Source organism: Sinocyclocheilus anshuiensis, unplaced genomic scaffold (genome assembly GCF_001515605.1).
Source record: "Sinocyclocheilus anshuiensis isolate Anshui unplaced genomic scaffold, SAMN03320099.WGS_v1.1 scaffold1213, whole genome shotgun sequence".
NCBI classification, from domain to species: Eukaryota; Metazoa; Chordata; class Actinopteri; order Cypriniformes; family Cyprinidae; genus Sinocyclocheilus; species Sinocyclocheilus anshuiensis.
In genome coordinates this window covers 177,942-189,209 of record NW_015549625.1, presented here as the reverse complement: position 1 = coordinate 189,209, position 11,268 = coordinate 177,942, and the positions used below count along the sequence as shown (strand labels likewise).

Here is an 11,268-nt window from a genome sequence, read left to right as displayed (position 1 = left end):
TCTGATCACCCCTGAGACAAATGGAGGATTATAACATTAATGTGACACATCAGATAATAGGAGAGCAAATCAGAGAAAATTTTAAGCTAATTGTCTTGGTTTTCTTGTTCCTCCCTCACAGTCACATACTCTCTTCAAAGATAACAGATGCAGCATCTGAATCATCACATGCTTCCTCCTCCGGCTTTGATGTGATCAATTCAAACTATGAAAAATGATCAACACAGCAACAGCATTGTGATATGAGTGCAGAATGCCATATTTTGGTCTTTGTCTGGCACTTCATCCCTTTCGTTCTGTTGCATCAGAAAAAAATAATAATAAATAAATATATAATTCAATCAAAAATCTCAAGTCATTTGTTAAAACAAAACAGAATCACCTGATTCTCCCATTGGACTGACTTATATTGTCCCCACAGGAAAGTGGTGCATTATGCAGTCCAATTGTACAAGCAGATGTGCATCTTAAACTAGTGGAATCCAATTGAGACAGGTAAAAAAAAAAAACACTACAAAATTAAGTGACTGAATAAACAATATGTGTTGCAATACTTCAGTCTGTTATGCTGAAATACAATCATTAAAAAAACTTGAGTTTGCGTTTCATATATACAGGGATCTCAACCAGCCCAGAGTGACTGATGAACCCTCCTGAGCTGAATTTGAGAAATTCGCCTTTCAGAGCGAATTCTTACCCAGAAATTAGCCCAATAAAAAGGTTGCTCTTGGATGCTAAACACGTATGTTGGAGCCAGGGATCTCCGTGATTTTCAGCTTTTACACAATGGTTCCCTGACAACCCCTGGGATATCATCATTCTGTCAGTCAGGCCTGAATGTCCGCCAAGCTACTGGCAGCAGGACCTGGCAAGAGCTGAGGGCTCCAGGACGACTGAGCAGGTTGCATGTCATAAGTGCTCCAGAGGAAGGCAGAGAGGACAGCAATCCGGTGCATTAAATGTGTTAAAATACCCAGACCCTGCCAGAAAATGAAATCAATGAATGTGCAGCGTGGCTACTCGGACACATTCAGAGAAAAGGTCGACATTTTAAAATGACTGGCTAACAGAAGTAGTATTAGTACTGCAATAATAAAAGTCATTCCTGAATCTGGAATTTGTTAGGTTAAAATGCTCCAGTTAAAGCATATGATGTGTGCCTGTGTCAAGTGGCATAAATATGCCTGAATGAATTAATGGTTTCACCTCAAATGTCATCTGAAGCTCTGTGCAGCCCAGCTGAGGAGCATATCAACTCTATTAACCTGCAGACATGTCCAATGTCTTTCTCAGACCTGTGAGACATTCAAACAGAAACGCACCCACGAAGAAATTCTACTCTATATGATAATATGGCCCTGAAACATCTATTCAAATAATATCTGGATGAGAGGAACGCTACTGTTTACCTGTCATTATGTTGCTTCACAAGAGCACATTACAGCATACAGCAATTCACTGCACCTGGAAACTCAGTTTCTAAAGCATACATTGTAGTAAAACCTCAGAACCTTTACTTTGTATGAACATTTTGATTCATCAGTTCATCTCTTCATTGCTGAAGTGTGAAGCTCACAGAGTGAAAGGGGGGAATTAAGTATGCCATCCCTCTATTAGCCACATCTAGTGACATCAAATACTTCTCTACATAGCTGGTTATTATTCAATGAAATGTGAGAATGCCAGATGTGTTGGCCAGATTTTACTTTCTTAATCGCCACTACTCATGTTGGCACATTTTCTGTACTTTCCTCTGGGCACTATGGAAGTACTTTTTGAACCACCAACACCAACACATGATCCATCTCGATTAAATGGCCAGCTATTATATTTTACAGACTAGACGTGTAATTGGTAGCTTAAACTAAATGCTCTTTCTGTCCTGTCTTGTTTATTAATTATTCCACTTGGTATTGAAACTATTACTCTTATTGCTGAAAATGCACCCGCATAGAACATGGACTGTAAGTAAATCAAATTGATTTGTGTTTTAATGGGCAATTAAAAAAAAAAAAACATTTATTCCCTACAAATATATCTGCAAAATAAAGGAAACCTCATTAGATCATTTCTATATTCCTCAAAATACATTCCATTTTGGCCCATTTGCAGAGCTTCTCTCAAAATAGATAAAACTGCACAATGCAACATTTCTGAATTAGCAGTTCTTCAACTGCTGCTGAGCCACACGGATAAATCAGAGTAAACTTTAATAACTGAGTTGGAAAAAGGATCACCCCCTCCTAAAAATGACTTGTAAACTCAATCAGGTGTAGCTAATCACCTTCTCAATGGCACACAAAGCCACTTGACTTTCAGCTGTGATCAGCTGTGGTCATTTTGAAATGCATCACATTCTGATAACATACAGTTCTTTAGACCTTGAATATGTTTTCATTCCACTGACCTGCGCCTCACATTTTTAACTGCAAAAACACATATTGTGTGAATGGGTCTTTAAGAGGGATTAAAAATACCAGTGGTGGACAGTAACGGAGTAGCTTTACTTCGTTACTGTACTTAAGTACATTTTTCAAATATCTGTACTTTACTGGAGTAGTTTTATTTTGAGTAACTTTTACTTCACTACATTCCAAAGCATAAGATCGTACTTTTTACTTCACTACATTTCATAAAACATATCGTTACTTCTTATAATATACCACGTGCTCCGACACGCAGAACGAACTGATTCTATTTTATTATACGTATCTGTACTTTTACTCAAGTACTTGATTTGTGTACTTCGTCCACCACTGAAAAATACCAGTGACAACATAAAGGGTTTTATTGAATTCATGAAGGTTTTATTCAATTCACAACTCTGTAAGCACATTTTAGCATTCTGTATATGCACAGATCATTAGGATTGGAGCATTTTTAATATGTCCATATTTCACATTTGCTGTTCTTATCAGATTCCACTGAAACCTAGCCACATTTAGACAGCTGTCACCTTTACCACTGACTATGACAAAAGAAAAGAGGGCAGAAGCAATGTGTCATTGCTTGTGTATGGTAATTTGCACAGTTTTGTTCACTTACACCCTGCAAACATCACCTACCTGACTTTCTGCTGTTCAAAAATTGTACCCTCTCTTACCCTTTGCCTTTATCACTTAAACACTTATACACTATAGCAAAGCAGAGATCTAATTGGTTCCTTATCTGTAAACCAATGCAAAATGTGCATAAAATTAAACAACCTATGTGATTCTGTAAGAAACACATCAGATGTGTATATTGAGACTGAATAAATAGAGCTGAGTGAGGTTTCCATCAGATAAAATACACTTTATTACTTACAATTAACCTTTCTTACCCATCAAGAAAATGCAGATTATTAGTCTGAAACAAGATGGACAAAAATCATATGAGCACATGAAGCACATGTTCCGTGTTGATCATAGAGTACAGTCCTTTATCCTACAATCACCATGTCATCGTCTGGGAACTCATAGTAGGGCACCTCCAGATTGAGGGGAGTGGGGCCTTTCCTAATGCGACCAGATGCATCGTAATGAGAGCCGTGGCATGGGCAGTAATAGCCACCATAGTCACCAGCGTTAGCAATGGGCACGCAGCCCAGGTGGGTGCACACGCCAGTGACAATGACCCAGGTCTCTGTCGTGCTGGGGGTCCCGAAGCTCAGCGAGATTGACATCAGCCTCAGATGCAATCTCCTTTTGTGTTCTGTGCCGGACAAACAGGGGTTTCCCTCTCCATTTGAAGGTCATGTTCTTACCCTCAGGGATGTCTGATAGCTTGATTTCACGTCAGCTGAGGTGCTCATGGAGGAGACAAACTGTGTGACAACTGTCTTGGCTGCATAGACTCCAACTACAGTGGTGGAACCCGTGATCAGATAGGAGAAGGCCCGTCGGGTATTGCCGCTATCTTGTGAGGACTTCTTTGGGTCTAAAACCTCTGGCCGCCGGTAGTCAGAAAAATCCGGGATCTTGATGTCTGTGTGGGCGAAACGCACTGAAGAGCGAGCTACAAAAGACAAACGAATAAATAAATACATTGCATAAAAAAAATGATATGAAAACAGTGACAGAACAATATATTGACTATGTCAAATGACATTGGCCAAAACCCCATGATTGCACCAATTACCAAATCTGGGTAAATCAGAACCAAAAATCACAGATTTCCAATTTGGACTCAGACTTTTGAACACTACTGTATATATGACATACAGAAAAGACAGTAGCTACTCTCCACCTCGCTAACTAACTATTAAACATTATATAGAGTGTTAATGTTAATTCATATTCTTAACAACAGTTAAAAAAATTGTCTTATTTACACAGCAGGGCTGCTTGGTTTGTCTAAAAGTCTGGCTGGGGTCACTGGATCTGTAAATATTGAAAACATATTATTCTTCAACCGTTGGTCTTTTATCAGCTCATTCATAAATTATGCTGCAATAACACTAAAAACACTGGTTCTATAAGAGCAAATTTAATCTCTAATAAACAAAATATAAACTCAATACATTGATCTATGTCAGCAGCATGTAGGCCTATCTTAAGAAACTACCATTGTCCCAAAACATTAGGGCTGGGTCAAAAATATCGATATCTCGATATTAATCGATTCTCCTTTTTTACGGAACGATATCGATTCCTAAATCCCAAGAATCGATTAGTCTAGCCTGTTTTCAGTTAATGGACGGAACATTGAAGAGTACTTCCACTCCAATAAATCGCAATAAGCATTGTGCTTTGGTACTTTTAATATGAAACAAAGTCTTAGATTTCAAATTCTGTCCATTGTATTGCAGGGTTTATACAATAAATGCCATTTTGGCGCTGTTTAATGTGGAGAGACAGATCGCTGTAGCGCCTCAGTTCAGTAAAAGCGGCAGCACGAGGCGCACGTGAACTGATCATCTCCTCCACATTAATACCAGTTTCAGCGCAAAATAAACATGACTAAATATCCGAAGGTAAGTTAAAAGAAAGAGTATAACTTTACAATCCGTATCTCTTTCTCATGTAATCGCTCAATCTGTGTTTCAGCCGCGCAAAGACGTCAATATAATAGCTTCTAAACAATATGTCACGTAACGTCACATTTACCTCAGAAAAAACATATTCAGTGACCATAAACTAATTAGTCAGATAGAAAAATAAAGCATTTTCAGGGCTCGCAAAATTTCAAAATGCAGAATTAAAAAAAAATTAATGTAAGGCCATTTATGACCCATTTTAAGAGCTGCACAAGTAAAATGAACACAGTATGAGAGGGGTTGAACAATGTCTATGGTAGCATACAGTATTGAGCCATAAAATTACATGATTTACATTTCAGATACAGGTTTTCACAAAAACAAAAATCTTATACAACAGCATTTCAGCCTTAAGACCATTTTTATGAAAAGGGATAAATCAAGCATATAAATTGTCAATTTAAATCGTATAAATATTACTGTCTTAATTGTTTAGATTTTTAGAAGGCACATTAACTTCTTTCTCATTTACAACTCTATGTGTTTGCTGCGTAAAAACATAGGAACGTAAGAACGGCAGAAATATAGTGCTTTCCCCGGTAAGCACAGTACACAAAGCAGCGCTACGCTCATAAACGCTACTTCATCAGGCATTATAGGAAAGATTGAATGAAAATGCAACTTTTCTGAAGACAGTCAGTTCCCTTCAGAGACGCACTCAAAAAACAAACACTGATGCCGCGTTTTGACTTTGAAACGTCCAGCGCTCATTGGCCATTTATTCAGTGAAATTATAGCCTTTTCAGGTTTAATCCAGCCATATCGTGATTTTCCGTCCCCAAATGTAAGACCTCTTGAAATTATAATGAAAACTTTTCTGATACAATTTAAGGTATTTAAGACTTTTTATGGCCTTAAATTTGATACAATCTAATTGTATTTAAATATTATAGTTTTCTGTTTCCTATCATATGAAATTATTGTATCCATGTTTACTACACTGTTATTTATACATTTTAATCAATCGTAATACTAGTAAAAAAAAATTATTATAAAACGGAGAGTTCCAGTCCTTGATTCTGATTGGTTGAGCCGAATTCGAAGCTGTTGTAAATTACACTACAAACATACACCTTTGTTTACTTATGTGTGTTGCTCGGCAACCACTTTGTTGGAACCACAACTGTTTCTGAGGAACTATTGTTTGGTGGAAGAATACTGTTTTTATTAATATCATTACACTTTATTTGCTCTGTTTTATTCTGTATCCAGCCGTATCGCGACTCTTGTCTTTCCGTCCCCAACTGTAAGACCTCTTGAAATTATCATTAAGAAATCTCGTATACCATTTAACGTATTTAAATCTTTTTATGGCCTTACGTTTGATACAACTCACTTTAGGAATTTTTAAGGACCTGCATTCTCTGCCCGTCGGGCAGAGTGGTGATGCATTTTGGTAGCTCGACTGGAAAACACAATAGCCCCGGGATGTCAGGCTAGCGATTTTGCGAGCCCTGCATTTTGCTTAATATATGCACCATATAACATATTCATTATAATTTTTACTGTTCTTCACTGTTTAATTTATGTTTGAATAAATCCATCAAGTTTTTGTCAGCCACCATTTCAATGTTTATATAAAAAAAAAAACGAATTGAAGTAGAAATATTATTATGTAACTGTAACTTTATTATTGTAAAAACTTCATTAATTTTAACCTTCATTATTATAGTAATGTAGTACCAACTGACTCTCATGTATATTTTACAGCATTAGTTGAGAGATTTGTTTTTCCTTGAGAAAATTTGGCATGTACTGTACCTGATATATATCCAAAATAATAGATATCGAATGGAATCTAATCGAATTGGTAATCGAATCGAAAGCTTGTGAATGAGAATCGAATCGTGAAATTTGTGTCAAAACCCAACCCTACAAAACATACACGAAATCTGCCTAATTCTACCACATCCTGGCGTTTATTTTATTGTGTTATCGCAAGCCTATCATATAGGACCTTGAAAGAGCAAAAAAAAAAAAGAAAGGGGGTTTATCCCCCCCCCAAAAGCCACAGACTGATTTGCTAACAGCTGCGGCAAGGACATTAGCGAGGCCTCGCGATGCTAACTGCGGTAGCACGTGAGCTATTGCCTGCTGTTTCGTTATACAGTATAAACTAAGTTCAAATTAATAATAACTCAGCATTAGTTACATAAAACACTACAAACGCCTTAAAGCTTTTCAGGATAAACATTAAACATATGAGAACTCATAGTGCCCTTGAGGAGCGCCGCTGTACGGCCTCCTCCCTCTACAAAGAGACCGGGACTCTCGAGTTCACTCTACCCCGCAGTGAGACTCACCGCTGAGGCTGATGGACACGGCGTGGCCGCTCTTAGCGCTCTGACCGGATAAGTACTCGCGGCACAGAAACGGTTTCTTGGTGTCCATTAAAGGGGTCATATGATGCGATTTCAGTTTTTCCTTTCTCTTTGGAGTGTTACAAGCTCTTGGTGCATAAAGAAGATCTGTAAAGTTGCAAAGACTAAAGTCTCAAATCCAAAGAGATATTCTTTATAAAAGTTAAGAGTCAACCACACCTACCTAAAACGGCATATTCTAACACGCCCCCAGATACCTACGTCACTATCTGGGAAGATTTGCATAACGCCGCCCAAATGTTCACAAAAAGAAAGAAGGCGTAACTTTTATTCTCGCTGTAGTATTGTTGCCGCCGCCGCCATGTCGTGAAGGCACTGTGTGCTTCGTTGTGAAAGCGAAACTACTTTGTTTGGCCTTCCAAAAGAAGACGATATCGCTTCGTCATGCCTGGAGCTGATCCGTGCTGGTCGCTGAGGAAATACTTCAACTTCGCGCTGTCGATCGCCGGATCGGCTTTTACCGTGGACGAAACGGAGTCCAGCCCGGGGTCGTCACATGTGGTTGCCGCAGGCATCACAATATGGTAAGGGACGTAACATTTCCGTCACACGCTTGAGGTATTCGGCCAATCACAACGCACTGGATAGCTGGCCAATTAGAGCACACCTCGCTTTTTCAGACCGATGAGCTTTGTAAAAATCGACGTGTTTCAGAAAGGTGGGGCATAGAGGAGAAACAATAATGTACAGTATGTGGAAAATACAATGGAACCTTAAACCGACTCCAGCACTGGAATCGACTCTCAGTGTCGACTCTGAAATCCCTGATGTCTTCATTGATTCTTAAATCCCTATAGTGCATGCATGGCAGTTGAGTGCTGTATTGTATTATATCAGCATTGTATTATAATACCTCAAGATGGCGGCGCGTTCACACACTGCGGCTTCTCTCTGCTCTACTGTTAGTGTTATCTGTATGCACCAAGGGTCTGAGAGTAACGCAATTTCAATTCTCTGTGTGTATGTACTGTACATGTGGAAGAATTGACAATAAAGCAGACTTGACTTGACTTGACTTGAAGAGTGAACGAAATTAAGGGAGGATCCGTTTGCAGTGCAGTCCATGTGCGGTTCTTCGCCTATGCGGTGCAGAAGCAGCACAGGCTCTGTGTGCTTTATTAAGCATGTGTTATACTTTCCGCATGAGCAATCCGGACGCGTACATGGACAGCGCGCACGCGGAAAGTATAAAACACAGGCTTTAGTGTGCTCAGTGCGCTATGATCCACGGCTGATACCACCATTAGCCTATTTTGATTTCAAATTTGAACGTTGTTACTATTTTTTTTTTCACTCAGCATAGTGAATCTTTTCACACAGTAATACTACATAGACATTCATGTTTAAGCGCAATATTATTAAATGCACTTTGTTTCTGTACTTATATCAAGATGCTCAAGTAGGTGGTAAAACATGTAAACACAGCCTAGTTAAAAGTTAGTAGGTTATCATACTTTTAAATTAAAACTTACCATTGACAGAAACAGCCGTCTCGTGCCTTATTTTTTTTGCATTTACATTACAAGTAACCCTGCTGGTCATAAAAAGAACGTTTTCTAACTCCACGAGTGCCATCGGTTACCATGTTTATCTAAAAAAAAGTGTAGGGTACTTTTCCTTGCTTTACCCCTATAGCTAAAAGTACTTTAATTAGCCTATTTGCATTTATGGTGCAATTAATACATTTCGTATCAATCCATGTACATTTTTTACGTGAGCAATGCCCTGTAACTTCAATTCAGCGTGTGCAGCACAGCAAAAATAGACTCGGTGCGGAAACGATCGCTGATGCTGCCGCACTGCTAGGAACACATTGAGTGAATGCTCAACATGGGAAAGGAAAAAAACACGCACTGCAAACGTGTGAAACAGGTGTGGAATAGTAAATGTAGTTTGTAATTATACATGCTTCTGTGACAGTTTTGTATAATTGATGTTTTGTTATGCAATGTTAGCCTATGTTTAATGCACTATAGGCTACATTTGGTTTTCAATATAGGCTATCCAATCATTAAACTAAGCTTAAATCATTAAAAACAGACAGGCCTACATTCGTATGTATTTTTGTATTTAGGCCTATTGTATTATTTGTTTAATAATGCTGTTTAAGACAATATAGGCCTACGTTTAGTGTCATCCGCTGACCATTATAACTAGGGGTGGGGGAAAAAATCGATACAGCGGACGCCAAGTATCTTTTATTATACTATTTGGTAGAATAATAAAATCAATTTCTTTACAATCCACTAGATGGTGGTGTTGAGTTTTTTTCTGGTGGGGTCAGCATGGTCACCTTCAGCATGCAGTAGTAAAATAAAGAGGGCGGCATCGCGGAAAATCGGATGTATGGACTAGTCCACTTCGGATTTGTAAACAAGGAGGGGATGTAAGTAGGGATGCACCGAAAATATTGGCTACATATAATAATAATAATAATAATAATAATAATAATAATAATATATGGCGCGCTGCGTAGTGCCCCGCCCCGCAGTGTTCAGCGCGCTTGTTTCACTCACTGCGCTTGCGCGGTTTGACGCTCCGCTCAGTATTCTGATCTAATGTGCGTTCCGCTCGTGTACCGCTCATGCTCACCGGAGAAGCAAAATCCGCTCAAATAACGTGCTGACAGGACATTTCTATGCAGTAGGCCTACTTGTTCTGGTTTGCAGTAGCGCTACTGTGCTGTAACATGGTGTAGGCTAGTTCAGCTGTACTGGGCAACGCTGGTAAAATGATGCTACCTTCAGTGATGCTATACTCTGCTCATATGCTCTGATAATAATAGCTTTGTAGGACTATACATTATTTGGATAATTAGTCAAAAAAAAACTTCTATCTGATTCTGTTACATAGAAGTGAATAAAAATAATATATTGCTATTTGATATTAAGGTAACACATTTCAATTAGGTTACATTATTTCATGTTGGTTCATGTATTAACTATCATGAACGAACAATGAACAATACATTTAGTACAGTATTTATTAATCTTAATGTTAGTTAATGAGAATACAGTTATTCACTGTTAGTTCATGTTAATTCAGAGTGCATTAACTGTTAACAAGCACAACTATTGATTTTAATAATGCATTAGTAAATGTTGCAATTAACATTAGCTAAGATTAATAAATGCTGAAGAACTATTGTTCATTCTTAGTTCATTAACTAAATTTGTTAACTAATGTTAACTAATGAACCTTATTGTAAAGTGTTATATAAATATAATATAAATTCTGTCCAGTTTTATTGTTACTTTCAGTATAAGTGTGGTTATTTTATTGGCTTGTGTTGTTTTAAATTCAGTATCATTAAAACCGAGTTAAATTTAAAAAGTCTTACAAAATTACTTTATAATAGAAACGGTTTCCGTTTCGGCCCAGAATTTTCATTTTGGTGCATCCGTAGATGTAAGACTACATGTTTTATTTAATTTAAATTTAACAGTCATTTACTTTCAAATGCCCCAATTGCTGAAGGGTCTGCACAACTTTTTTGTACAAGTTCAAGTTGCACTGTTCAGAATACCCGTAGTAGTACAGCAGTGCATAGTATACCTGTTGTAGCAAATTGTTTACTTTAAGAGTGAATGTTATGTTTAATTTAAATGTAACATTTTTATTTTAATGTAAGACTATGTTTTATTTATTTTAAATTTAACAGTAATTTACTTTCAAATGCCCCAATTGCTGAAGGGTCTGCACAACTTTTTAGTACAATTTCAAGTTGCATTGTTCAAAATACCTGTAGTAGCACAGCAGTGCATACCTGTTTACATTTAATTAAGGTGGACTAGATTAGACTGTAATACAAATAGTTGAGTTTGCCAGGTGCATACAACATTTATGACAGGTTTTCATGAAAGTGTTGGT

General features: G+C 37.8%; 1 pseudogene; it reads right to left on the bottom strand.

Moving 5' to 3' along the window:
- Positions 1 to 3,421: 3,421 nt before the first annotated feature.
- LOC107659521 (cytochrome b-c1 complex subunit Rieske, mitochondrial-like) lies at positions 3,422 to 7,426 on the bottom strand (annotated as a pseudogene).
- Between the last annotated feature and the right edge of the window lie 3,842 nt (positions 7,427 to 11,268).